Source organism: Pogona vitticeps, chromosome 5, assembly GCF_051106095.1.
Source record: "Pogona vitticeps strain Pit_001003342236 chromosome 5, PviZW2.1, whole genome shotgun sequence".
NCBI lineage: Eukaryota > Metazoa > Chordata > Lepidosauria > Squamata > Agamidae > Pogona > Pogona vitticeps.
This window is the reverse complement of record NC_135787.1, coordinates 60,089,603-60,103,098: the sequence shown is the minus strand read 5'-3', so window position 1 is coordinate 60,103,098 and position 13,496 is coordinate 60,089,603. Positions and strand designations below refer to the sequence as shown.

The 13,496-nt window shown below is 42.7% G+C and overlaps 1 protein-coding gene across 10 annotated transcripts in view; it reads right to left on the bottom strand.

Moving 5' to 3' along the window:
* TENM3 (teneurin transmembrane protein 3) overlaps positions 1 to 13,496 on the bottom strand; it is a 1,852,170-nt gene that overhangs the window by 328,756 nt on the left and 1,509,918 nt on the right. For 2 of the 10 annotated variants that reach the window (XM_078393890.1, XM_078393891.1), the window contains exon 1: positions 2,039 to 2,290. The exons of the other annotated variants lie outside the window; for them this stretch is intronic. The gene's annotated coding sequence lies outside the window, so the exon portion shown is untranslated. Of the gene's footprint in view, positions 1 to 2,038; positions 2,291 to 13,496 lie in introns of those variants that run through there. 10 annotated transcript variants of the gene reach the window in all.

Below are 13,496 nucleotides of genomic sequence, written 5' to 3'. Positions count from 1 at the left end.
CCATTCCCCATAATAAACACTAAAATAAGTGAAAATATTGATGTATGATTCCCTCTTCAATTGATAATTACAGGGATTTGTAGTATAAATTACTAGCTTTTCTGAAAGTGTTTTAAAAAAGAAAACTACTATGCAGCATTTAGCTTTATACGCCTCCTGAAACAACTTGTGCGCCAAAATATTATGAATAATAATAATAAATTTAAATCTAACTATAGATGGAAAACCATCATTTGAGATTTTTTTCTATTGTGTCATTTAAATTTTTAAACAGTTTCAAATAATGATTTCAACAATTCTCCAAAATTAAACAAATCAGGCCACCCAATGGCTTTTAAGAGAAATTGCATTAGTACTACAAGTAATGTGCAAATTTACTGACTCACCTTAATGGTGACTCACCTTAATGGTGAGTGAGTAAAAAGATCAAACACTGACTACACAGTCAATAGAAAGGATATGATACATATGCTCTTCAGCACACAGAATCAGTACAGGATCGTCCAAACCTCGGGACATTTTCCCCATATAATTTTAGCACATGTATTTTCTGTTTAAAAAGCCTACAGTAGCAAGGCAGATTAACTCCATTGTTCTCCAACTTCCAAATTCCTAAACAGGTCAGTTACAGAGTAATTTGTTTGGTGAAGATGACCACTATCCCATCAAAAGTTTCATAGCAAATCCCTTGTCCTAATCTGGACATTAATTTCAAATCGGTCATACCAAATGTCTTAGGGGTTGAGAAAAACTATTAAGAACCACTATTTTAAACTTACATAAACACATATTGTTAATGTACTGTTTAAAATAAAAATACAAGTCTCTATTTTGGGTGCATGACCATATAGAATACTGTGACTCTCCAAAATAATTTGATTATTACATCTCTTCCCATCAACTATTTCTGTTAGTTCTTAAACAATAAGCAAATGGTGGTCTCTGGATGCTTCATTCAAACACTTAAAGTTGGAGAACAAAAGGTTTATTTTTGAAAATGAAAACCCTGGCTTGCACAACTCCAGACATGAATCTGCTTTCAATTACTGAAAGTATTTCCACTTCAGTGGAAAGGGATCAAATCTTCAACTACACCATCTTTAGGCAATGAATTTGATTATATTAAGCTTTAAGAACACAGAATGACTGTATGACACAATCATGTGTTCTGTATATATCGGACATTACACATATGAAAGAAAAGGAGTTAGAATTATAAACAAAGAACACGGGATTTTGCAACTGTTTGCAGCAACTGTAATAACCCTTGGTTTTTCTTCTTCAATGCTGCAATAAATGTTAAAAAAATATAATAACCCTTAGTTGACAGGCAACATTTAACAATTATTTCTAAACCAACCCAGTCTGATTTCATACTATTTTAAGCTATACTACATTTGCGGCTATAAAGTTAACCCTGTCTTTATGGACTTGGTTTTAAAAAAATAACAACAAAGTCTGCTAAGCTATGCCATTCACGAAGTCTGTTATTCTCAGAAGCGGCCGTTTCCATAATTAGAAATATTTTATACCCTGCCCTTTACAAATGCCACGGTAGATTTGCAATAATCAAGTCCAAAAGCCTTAAGAGAGGAACCCCGCGCCGGAGCTACATCAAACGGCAACGACGGCATAACGTGGGTATTTTTCAGGCTCGCAAGGAATTACGGTGAATCCCAGCAACCAAATCTTAGACCCGGCGTCCCATCCCTGCTCAGGAATGCCCTGGATGGTAAAGCGCGGCGGGGACAGCAGCCCCACAGAGGAGCAGCTCCTCCTCGGAACAGCAGCGCCGGGCACGCGGAGCGATTTGCAAAGTTAAGCCTCAGCCTCCTCTGCCTCTTCTCTCTCGTCCACCCTTCAGGGGTTAAGAAAGCCACCTCACTTCCAACGCTAATATTGCCCTCTGCACCGATTCAACGAGAAGAGAAGCCGCCTCCCCTTCCAGCGCCGCGCCGGGGCGAGCGAGCGAGCGAGCGCGCACGGAAAGCAGCCGATGCCGCCGCAGGGAGGGAGGGAAAGCCGCTACGTTTTTTACCTATCAGCCACAGCGGCGGCGGATCGGCTTCTCAGGGGCTTCCCTCGCGGTGAGAAACGGCACGTTGATCCTGGCTCCGCCGTCAGGTCGAGAAGCGGCTGCTTCCCCGTCGCCCACCTTTCCGCGGCGGTGCCTCCGTCTGGATGTGACAAGGAGCCGAGCGCAGCGCTTCCAAGTTGAATCAGGCTATAATGTATCATGTTACAGAGCCTGGCTTTCTCTTCAGGCACCGCGCAGCAATCAGACATGATAGGCTGAGGCTCCTCTGTTTACACCCAGGCGGGGGGGGGGGGAAGGGGGGGAGGGAGGGAGGGAGGAGGAGGGCGGGCGAGGCACCGCTTTAACCCTTGCCGGACCGCGGCAGGCCAGCTTTCTCCCCGTTCCTCGAGCGCTTCTTCAATCACGGAGTTCTACTTGGAGTTACAAACGCTTCGCACTCTCTCGCCGTCCTCTGCCCTTACCTCGCCGGAGGTTTCTTGTTTCTTAACGTGCGCGCGCGTACACACACGCACACACACACACAGAGGCATGGAGAGAGGCGCGCGCGGTGCACCCCGCCCCAAGGCAGGCTGTGACGCTAAAGCGCTGCAACAAAACAGCAGGTTTTGAAAAAAGCACCCCAGGCTTCAAGATATTGACGGAGCAAGGAGTTCTGTATTATTTATGCCAGTGTGCAAGAAAAATAAAATGCAACGAAATAAAAACGCAGCGCACACACAAGAGTCTGATCACGGTGAGTGAATGCTTGTTCTTTGAATCCTCGAACTGGCGGGATACGTCTAGATGGAAAGCCCTGATCAGACCCCTCACGTCTCGCCTGCCAAAGAAAGCATCCGACAGACTGACATGGTAGAAGCCGGCGCGTCTCTCCCGGTTGCGTGCCGGCGTAGGACTCCCTTAAACAGGGACTACAAGAAGCATGTCACGCGAATTGCGTTCCTGAAAAAGGAACCTTTCATATGCAGTTTGGACAGCCTTCACGAGATGTGATTAACACAAACAAGTTGGGAGCAACCCTCTGTTCCTGCAGCATTTCAACCAGTCCGGCTTCAGTTGTCAGAATTCCGACACAGGAAAGGAAGATAGGCTGGATGACAGAAAGGATGGCATGCACTTGCCTGTTTGATATCTTCTATACTTAATTCTCATTAGCATTAGTGACACAGATTTAATGATGCTGAGAAGACAGATCAGATGCAGAGGCTGAACACAGAAGCCTCTGAGCCAGACAGCATCTTGCATATTAAGCTCAGCCGTATTTCTTGTGCAAGCCCCTTGCACAAGACTCTTGGGCTGAGTGAATGTCTGCTTTGTCAAGAGAGCTCTGCAGGGCAAGGAGCCTCTTGGTGAAACTCAGTGTGCATAAACATTGCTAAAGGGTTACTGTAGTCACATGTTGAATGTATACATTTATGCCCTACACTCTAAATGACAATCAGCTATGGAAAGAAAATAAAAACACAAAATTATAAAAATACATATCTAACAGTAAGAATAATAACAGTACTGCAAGTAAGGACTCCAAAAATCAGAGCAGAGTATGGGACTAAAAAATGTGTAATCCTGGACCTCACACCAAAGAATTCACACCCAAATTATTTATGCTCTATTCTCCAATAGGTTTAAAAGGAAAAAAAACCCTACAGATTCAGCACTAACAAACTATTCAGACTAACCTATTGTTTCAACAGTGTTACTTTCTGCACTATTTGGATTTGAATGGAACACAGAATCAAATTTTGCCATTACTATTAACTGGAAACAATATTGTGTGTGTGTGTGCGCGCGCACACACATATTAGCTCACTGCCCAGTGAGCTAACAGGTGGTGCTGTGAAAGGGCTTGGTGAAGGCAACATTATGAGACTGACTAGTAGGAGCTTGGAACACCAAAGCATCTGAGGACTTGTGTTTTCTGAGGCCCTTTTTCATATCAAGGCTGCAGACTGCTGCCATCAGGACATGCCCTTATAACAGGATTAAAGGATTGCAAGACTCATACAATTATAAATTTATAATCTTACCCTCTCTTTCCCCCATTCATCAACAACAATATCCTGTCTCAGCTGTTTCAACCTTCTTCATGTTGGCTTTCTCTCATTTCAATTTAGAATGTCTCCATTACATTGCCCACTAATTACTATGATCATTTTTCTCAACAACACGTTCAGAGTCCACTTTCGTACTCTAACGATTCAACAGTATTCTGTCCTAAATGCATCTTCCTTTTTGAAAAGCTGTACTGTATTCCCTTTTCACAGTTTTCCATCTGACATTCTACGTGAGTTGATAAATCTGGACAGCACCTTGTGGTTTAATTCTTTTATCTGAGAAGAACAATGTATGGCCTCTAGCAAAATTAAGCACTAACAACATTTCTAAATACGTAGTATGCCAAGTAATTCATCAAAACATTGAATCTCTTTTTGAAGGTATCAAATACATTAAAAAGTTGCAATTCTATATACAGTATCTATAAGTTGTCTATGTGGCCATGGCCTCAAGAGGTCATGGGGGTAAATCATTCATGTGGTTCAATGAATCCAGGTTTTACATATAATCTCCTAGATAACCTAGTGCCACTTACTGATTAGTGGAGATCAGTAGGACTCTCCTATTTATATCTATGTCTATATACTTCAAAACCTCTGGATGGGGTGACATATGCCAATTTCAGAAATCACTTAGACTGGAACACAAGTAGTTAAAAACATTTAAACCATATATATTTATTCATGGAACATAGCAACTTCTACTTTAACTAACACTGTCTTCTAACTATCCTAATTGAATGGTAACTGTGGGTCCTAATCCCTCTCACTAGCTATATCTCAGGGAACTCTCCCCAACCTTTAATTGCATCTGATGCTGTCCCCTTACAAACTTCCCAAGCTGGCACTAACTCCACCTATCATTGTATCTTGTCCCGGCTGTCCATCCCTCCTTCACTGTCACATCCTTTTAAAGAGGTAATTTGCTGTTACTAAATAAATTAATTTATTGAATAAATAAATAATTCATACATCACTTTTCATTTCATAATATTCAAGGGCACTTACAAAACACAAGTAATTTTCTGTGTAAAAGTATTGAGGCAAACTGATTTTATTCACAACCACCAAACAGTGAGATAACCTAAAAAACAGTAACAATGGCTGCGAAGTAATAACTTCTGTACTCATTCTCCCCACCCAAATAATACAGAAACATTAAGAAAATGTATTAACTAATCATAGCTATAGGAAAAATTAAAATGACCCAATTATTTTAATTTGATGTTCAGGCACAGAATAACACTACTTTCTCTCAAAGAATACATGAAATTTTAATTACAAATAATGAAGATCATATCAATTATCATGTGTGAGACTTTGAACGCCCTAAATCCTGAAAATAGATGTGGTGGTGGTTCTCTTGGGTGTAGAACTGGATAAGAGACAAGCATCTGGAATGTAAAAGTCTTGAAGATTTATGTATAGTTTTGTTTTAAGACTGGATCGTGATTTTGATGAATGAACATCTTATGTCAACCCTCTGTAGTGTGCAATATATTTTCCATCTACTGTAACATTTCTATTGTAACTCATCAGGGGATTTTGTGTAGGAGGTAGTGATGAAGCCTCTGGCAAGGATTGCCTGATTTGTCCTAATGTTGCAGAGGCACACAGCAGGCAAAAATCTCTAAATGTCTTCAGCTAGCTACTTTGAGCATGGAGAGAAGCAGGGCAGGTGCAAGACATAGAAAGGTGAAATAAAGTAGGTCCTACAAAAGTCAGAAAACTAAAGGAAGCAGAGGCCTTTGAAGGAGTGATAATAGAAGAAATAGACATGGTAGATTGGACGAACAGGAGAAGGCTAGAGGAAAGGAAAGGTATTTCAGAAACAGGGGAGGGGAAAAGCTGCAAAAGCAGCAGATAGAAGCCAAGAGCTGCAGTGATGATAAAGGAAGTTCATCTATTGATTTTAAATAATCAGCCATATATTTGGCCACGCATCAATAATGTAAACTTTATGATGAACTACACTAGAGAAACTGCAAATGTGATCATAGACATAGCTGCAAGCTCCTCACATGTACCCACTACCTCCCCATTTACAATCGTATTTCACATAAATGATAATATGGCGTATCAGCAAATGATCCATTATATAATTCACAATAAGAAGAAACAATGATTATGCTGTTTATAGCAGTTTCAGCAAAAATGCTATTGGAGTTGTGTTCGGCAGTGAGGTTTTGTTTCGGCTGTTGTGCCAACAATTGAATTCAAAGGCCAAATTGCCATTTCGCAAATGAAATAATTTTTTTGGCATATAGACTAGCCATTAAAATTTTAAAAACAGGGTGACCCATGAAGACTAACTATGTGGGGAGGATACACTGATCTCCGAGCAGAGCTCCTTATGGAGTAGGGGCCACAGATATGTACATATTCAGTCACATCAGAACTGAGAACTTACTGTATCTGACTTGAATACAAATAGCTAACATTTTATGATTGTTTCCTATTTACCGCTGAATGTCTGCTTAACAAGGCACAGCTGCAGCCAGCATAGTACTCGTTCATAAGAGGTTGCTCCAATAGCAGATTATCTGATATCTTTCCAGCAAATAAAACAAAACAAAGCACTTGTATCTCTGACTCTTATTCACAATACAGGCCCATTCCTTCTCTGTTGCTTTACAATTATTTTGAAAGGTTAGCTTCTTAGAGCTCAGCCTTATTCTACCTGGATAAAGATGAACAAAACTGGAACAGAGTCCACCAATGTATCACCTACTCTTTCAAGGTGAAACCAGTTTTAAAAAATGAAAGCAAATTTCAACAGAAAACCCAAGAACCGTCTATTCATTGAGTCTCTGTATTGTTTTGTTTCAGCTTCAGTTTGTTGGCCTTCAACAAGCCCATTATTGAATCCATACAGTTTAGCACTTACAAAACCTTATCTGACCCAGATGATATGGAGAAATTGAGCTGAATATCATCAGCATGCTGCTGATGCATCAGTCTAAATCTCTTGAAGATCTCATCAAGCAGTTCCATCTAGACGTGAAAAGGCATGTAATGGAACTACATGGCATAATTGTCATGTGGTAGAGTAAATGTCATCTAGTACCACATTCTAAAACTGATCATTCAGATAGGAGTGAAACACCATATCACTGTGCCTCCTACATCAAACACACTGAGCTGATCCAGCAGAATTTCACGGTTGACTAAATTCTACAAAGCTAGAGGAAGGAAAGCTGCTGCCGCCTCTTATCCTGAGCTGCATTAGACAGGTAAAAAAGACGTCTCCATCAGTGGGGAGGCAGGTGGCACTCTGCTCAAGTTGCCAGAGCAGGAGGCAGCAGCACCTCTGGGCATGTGCACAGTGCTCCCTTTCTACATCTCCTTGTCAGATATTCATTAGTCTGCCTACTGTCTACTTATCCATCCATCCATCCATCCATCCATCCATCCATCCATCCATCCATCCATCCATCCATCCATCCATCCATCCATCCATCAGGACTGAAGGCAGCTTACATCACTAAAACAGTATTTAAAATCTAAAACAGTAAGTGTACAAATATTTAAAAATAATTAAACAAGCTCTATGTTACAATGGTAACTAAGATCAGTATTAAAACACATTTAAAACAGCAGAGCACAACAGTCAATTTAAAACCTCTCTCAGACTACCAGTCATTAAGAAAAAGCCTGCCTGAAAAGAAAGGTCTTTACCTGCCTGTGGAAGGACAGCAAAGAAGGGGCCAACCTAGCTTCCCATGGCAGGAAGTTCCAGAGTCTGGGAGTAGCGACAGAGAAGGCTTTCTTGTGCACCCGTGAGGGTGGTGGGACTGAGAGAAAGGCCTTTTAGATAGCTTGGACCCCAAGCCATTTAGGACTTTGGAGGTTAAAACCAGCACTTTGAATTGTACCCAGAAATGGATTTGTAGCCAGTGGAGCTGTTGTAACTGTGGTGTTGTATGTTCCCTGTAACCAGACCCAGTTAACAATCTGGCTGCAGAATTTTGGACCTTTTGGAGTTTCTGAACATTGTCAAAAGATAGGGCATGTGTCATCGTGGCCTGATCAGACCTCTCAAGAAACAAGTGCAGCCGGCCCACTAGTTTTAACTGTGCAAAGGCACTCCTGACCACTGCTGAAATCTGGGCATCCAGGCTCAGAGTTGTCTGAGCACCCTCAAGCTGTGTGCCTGGTTAAGAACCACTGATCTAGATAATCTGTCTTATTCAGGTGTGAAGGACAAGAAATTCCAAGTGCGCCGTCTCCTCCTATTGGAAAGGACACCAAAGAGGAAAAAGCAAAGAAAGAGAAGTTACAGGCACAGGAAAGACAGGAAAGAGTTAAAACGGAGGTCTGCCTGTCAGAGGAAGGGAAGGAGAAGGGGGAGGAGCAATGGGTTGAAGTGTGGGAGGAGGACTTAAATACAACGGGGGGGGGGGGATAGCGCAGGATTTTCAAGTTCTAAGGGGTGTAAGGAAGAGAGAGAAGGAGGAGGCTAAGGCGAAAGATGTAAAGAGTTTGATAGACAACTTCCCGAACTTGAAGGTGGGAGGATTGCTGCTGGACCTGATCTCGGAGCCTGAAGGTGTGGTGGAACAAGAGACTTTAGAATGGACCGTGGTAGTTTTCATGAGGGGCCGAGGTCACTGGAGGAAGGTGGTAAGCCCCGACGCGACTTTCGACAAGCCACTACCCAAGGGGGATTGGGCTCGCCACCCCTGTTGTGGAACTCTTTGCGTGGTAAGAAGTGCCCCCCTTCGGAAGCCCACCGACAAGGAGTGTTTTGGGCCAGCTCCCCCGTTCTAAAACAAAATTACGCTGTTAATAATGATGGACTAGTAGAGAAAAAGTTTAATGAGTGGGAGTTGTTGGAACCCACAGAAGTTGTGATAGACACTCCGTTGTTACGCGTAAATAAAAATAGTTTTGTTTCAGAAGTCCCGACTCCTCCGATTCCTGCCTATGTGGCTCAACTGCTAAACACCCAATACACCAGGACATCCCTGGAGCTGAGAAGCACAACCTACTCCAGCACCCTGCCCAAGAAAGGGATATTAGAAACTGGCCGGTAATTATTCACTATTGTGGGGTCCAAGGAGGCTTTTTTCAATAATGGTCTTACTGTTGCTTCCTTCAAGCAAGCTGGAATCCTACCCTGCTATAGGAAGGCATTCACATGACCCACTCGGCCAGTCCCTCTCTGGCAGCTTTTATAAGCCAGGATGGGCAAGGGTCTAGCAGACACATGGTAGTCTTCACTGGCTGAAGGATTCTGTCCACATCATCATGCTGCAAAAGCTGGAAGTTATCCATCAACACAGGACAAGAAGAAGCCATGTGTGATTTTGCCTACAAAGTACTGTGGTCAGCACTATCTTCCTGTGAGCCATCACGTAACAGGCCACTGACCACTCAGAAGGGCTCCGCTGGGAGACTCTGTACAGATGCAATTGGTGGCAAAAAATGACTTTGCCGCTGCCGCAGAATAGGCCTTCCAATGCTCTCTAGCCCATATATAATTTGCGCTATCTGCAATCTAGTCATCATCTTATTTCACCACCTCTGGTCCACCTGTAAATTAGGAAACTGGCTATGATCAACAACACAGGCAAGGATGTTTGGAAACTATCTTATGGAGGGGTCATTTATTTCACTATACATGGTGAGGCCAGGGCCTTAATAGGAACAGCAGCCATGGTAACGATAAATTTCCCGAGGATAGTCAGGAAACCCACCCTCTAAGGCTCCTGTAGGGAAAAAGTGTAATAGTTTTGCTATATCTGTGGAAGGAATGGACATAATCAATCTAACACACTTCTTCAAATATTCTAGACCTTCCAACTTCACATTCTGTTGAAAAGGATATGCTTTGCTGAGTATACTTTATTGACATGCTGAGGCAATCCTATGATTGTTATGGCATCCATAAAATCCTGAGCCGGTCCCCTCTAACAAATCCTAAGGTGGTCCCCTGTAACATGGCACAGTAATTAAACTGCAGTACAACAGTCAAGCCTCTACTCACAACCTAAGTTTGATCCTGATGACTTGACTCAAAGTTAACTCAGCCTTCCATCCTTCCATGGTTGGTAAAACAAGTACCCAGCTCACTGTTCCTTGCATAATTATGATGTAAACCACAGAGAGAGTGGTCTAGGCACTTGGGGACAGTATATAAGTTGAAACAGCAACAACATTTCCATTTCCCAGCACCACATTCCTGGGGTTTTCTATCTTCATACCAAAACTTCAGTGAGCTCAGGCAGAGAGATTGAATGGTACCTGGGTACTCTATACAGCAACATAATACAGAACCTGTCTCTCTCATCCTACAAGCATTTAAACACAACACTTGAGTGTGTTGGCTTCCTAGTAAGGGAAAAAGATTTCTTGTGGATGACAACAAACACACATACATTTGCCTTTCCCAGGCTATGCTTGTGCAGCACAGTATACCCAGGTGGATGAGGCTGGAATGCATCCACTCTACTCAGCTCATCCACCTCGGCCCTTGTAATAAATGCCAGGTTGGTCATTTCATCTAAAATTAAATCATAGATGAGGAATTATTTCTGTATCACTGTTAGAATAATTATGCCTAACATATTGTAGAACTGCGTTTTTTGTTTCTTTGTAGTGGCATTACATTAGTGCCTAATAATCGTCTTGTGATTAACGAAGACCCTAGGTCTCTTTGTCTCCTGGTGCTTCAAGCTTCCAATTCCCAGTGGATAACAAAAATGCTCATTATTAGCTCCCAAGGGCCCCCAAAGACTTTGTTTTAATATTCTTCTAATTCATACTATTAAATTCCATTCCATTTCTATTACTTTAGTCCATAATACTCTCCAGTTTATCCCACAAACCTTCCCAATTAATATCTATATTGATGTTTTCCCCCAAACGCACAATCAGCCTTCTAGGCAGCAGCCTTAATCAGCACGGTACTACAGTATTATTATAGTTAACATTAAGCTAATGGCAATGTGACATATAACTGGTACTAGTGGCAGATAGTTTTGTGATCCTTTTGTCTCCTCCTTGGATCACATTTATACCTTACTATGAAATATTGCAAAAGGTCTACCAAAGAGGGGTCTATACACTTACCAAAAAGGATGTAAGAAAGAGACCTTCTGCATGCTTTAGGCAGAATCCTCTTGCCCTGTCATGCATGAAATTCTCCATCCTGTGCATACAAAAGTCCACAGCATACACTGTGAGGCTCTTCTGGAGTTTACACAAGGAGGTATCCAGTATCTCCTTGTACAGGAGTCATCCCCACTGCAATTAAATGGGAATCTCCAACTTTTACAATGGTAATCTAGACATTATGGGGAATCCACAGGTGACACATTGCACTCTACCCATGGCAGACAGGATATTGTATTTAATGTAGAAGGTGGTGTACTTTTGAGATTCAAGACACAGGTGGATATTTAAAAACTATGGTAGATATCATCATACAAGATAATAAGCTGTACCTGTTCTGAAAAGTGTACAGACATGGATGAAAATGAATGAAAAGCTTGGGAAATTAATTAAAAATATGAGGTCAAAGGAGGGTCAAAGATCTTTAATTTGAGCTTTAAATTTTTTGAAATTTATTTATTATTTATTCATTTATTAAATTTATACCCGCTCATCTAGACCAAAGTCTACTCTGGGTGGCTAACAATAATAGATAGAATCAAAACAATATAATAAAATAAAAAACAACAGTAGTAATAAAGCTCAAGATGGGAAAAATATTCAAGTGATGACAGGAGGGAAAGTCTGCCTAAAGAGCCAGGTCTTAAATTTGCTCTTAAAATCACCCAGCAAGGGAGCCAGACAGATCTCTGGGGGCAGACTTTTCCAAAGGTGAGGGGCCATAGTCGAGAAGGCCCCGTTTCTTGTTCTTTCTCTCCGGGCCTCCCTTGGCGTTAGGCCCCTCAGCCGTCCTTCCTGGCTAGAACAAGTGATTCGGGTAGATTTGGGTGGGAGGAGGCATTCCGCTAGATATCGAGGTCCTAAACGGTTTAGAGCTTTATATGTCATCATTAACACTTTGAAATCAATGCGGAAACAAACGGGCAGCCAATGCAAGACAGCCAGAATGGGGGAAATATGCTGATATTTTTTCATCCCACTGAGAAGTCTGGCCACCGCATTGTGCACGATTTGAAGCTTCCGCATCAATCTCAAAGGAAACCCCATGTAGAGTGCATTGCAGTAGACTAATCTCAAGATTACAAGTGCATGGACAAAAGTAGTGAGTGCCCCAACATCAAGATAGGGATGCAAGTGGGCAATCTGCCACAGATGGAAATAGGTGGAGCGGACCACTGACGTCACCTGGGTTTCCATGGCAAGCGCCGGATCCAGATGGACCCCCAAGTTGCGAACCTCACTCTTCGTGGTGAGTCACTCCCCCAAAACCACTGATAGAGGAGCCACCCACCCTCAGGACCTTTGTTTTGTCTGCGTTCAGCCTCAGTCCATTCTCCTGCATCCACTGCAGTACAGCCTCCAGGCAGTGCTGAAGGGACAGAATGGCATCCACTGTGGTTGGAGAAAAGGAGATGTAGAGCTGGGTGTCATCAGCGTACTGATGGCGCAAAGCCCCACACCCCCTGATGGCCCCACCCAGCGGCCTCATGTAGATATTAAGCAGCATTGGGGAGATAATCGAGTCCTGTGGAACTCCACAATTGAGACTCCACACTCCCCAAGCTGTACTCTCTGAGGACGGTCCTCCAAGAAGGATTGGAGCCAGGCAAGCGCCAGACCACTGATTCCCAGCTCGGAGAGCCTCCCCAGGAGGATACCATGGTCGACAGTATTGAAGGTGGCTGAGATATCGAGACATCTTGCCCCTGTCAGCCCCCCTCAGCAGGTCCTCAAACAGGGCGACCAATGCCATTTCTGTATTGTGGTGCAGCCTGAAGCCCAACTGATTTGAAGATTCGCTTATCTGGACAACGAAGTGAGCTCAACTGGCAGCCCTCACCTTAGTAAGGTAATGGTTAGTCGTGATCCTGACAACTTTCTGATTATAATCCATCAGGTTCCATCTCCAAATGCACACTAGCCTTCTCCTGTTTTGCTTCATAGCTCACAGCTCCTGGGTAAACCAGGGCACTGGCCGAGATCTGCAATGGAGAGGACGTTTAGGAGCAATCGTGCCAACAGCCCTGGTGGCAGCAGCAAACCAGCCATCAACCAGAGCCTTGACAGGAGCACAAGTCAGATCAGCTGAAATCTGCTTTTGAATGGGTTTCCCTTGGGGAAACATTGTTTCACTTAGCGATGTTTCCTATGGGGATTTTCGCTTAAGGACGGCAATCCGTTCCCATTGGAATGGATTAACCGGTTTTCAATGCATTCCTATGGGAAATGGTGTTTCGCTTAATGATGTTTTCCCATAGCGATGTTTTTTTTGGAACCAATTAACATCGTTA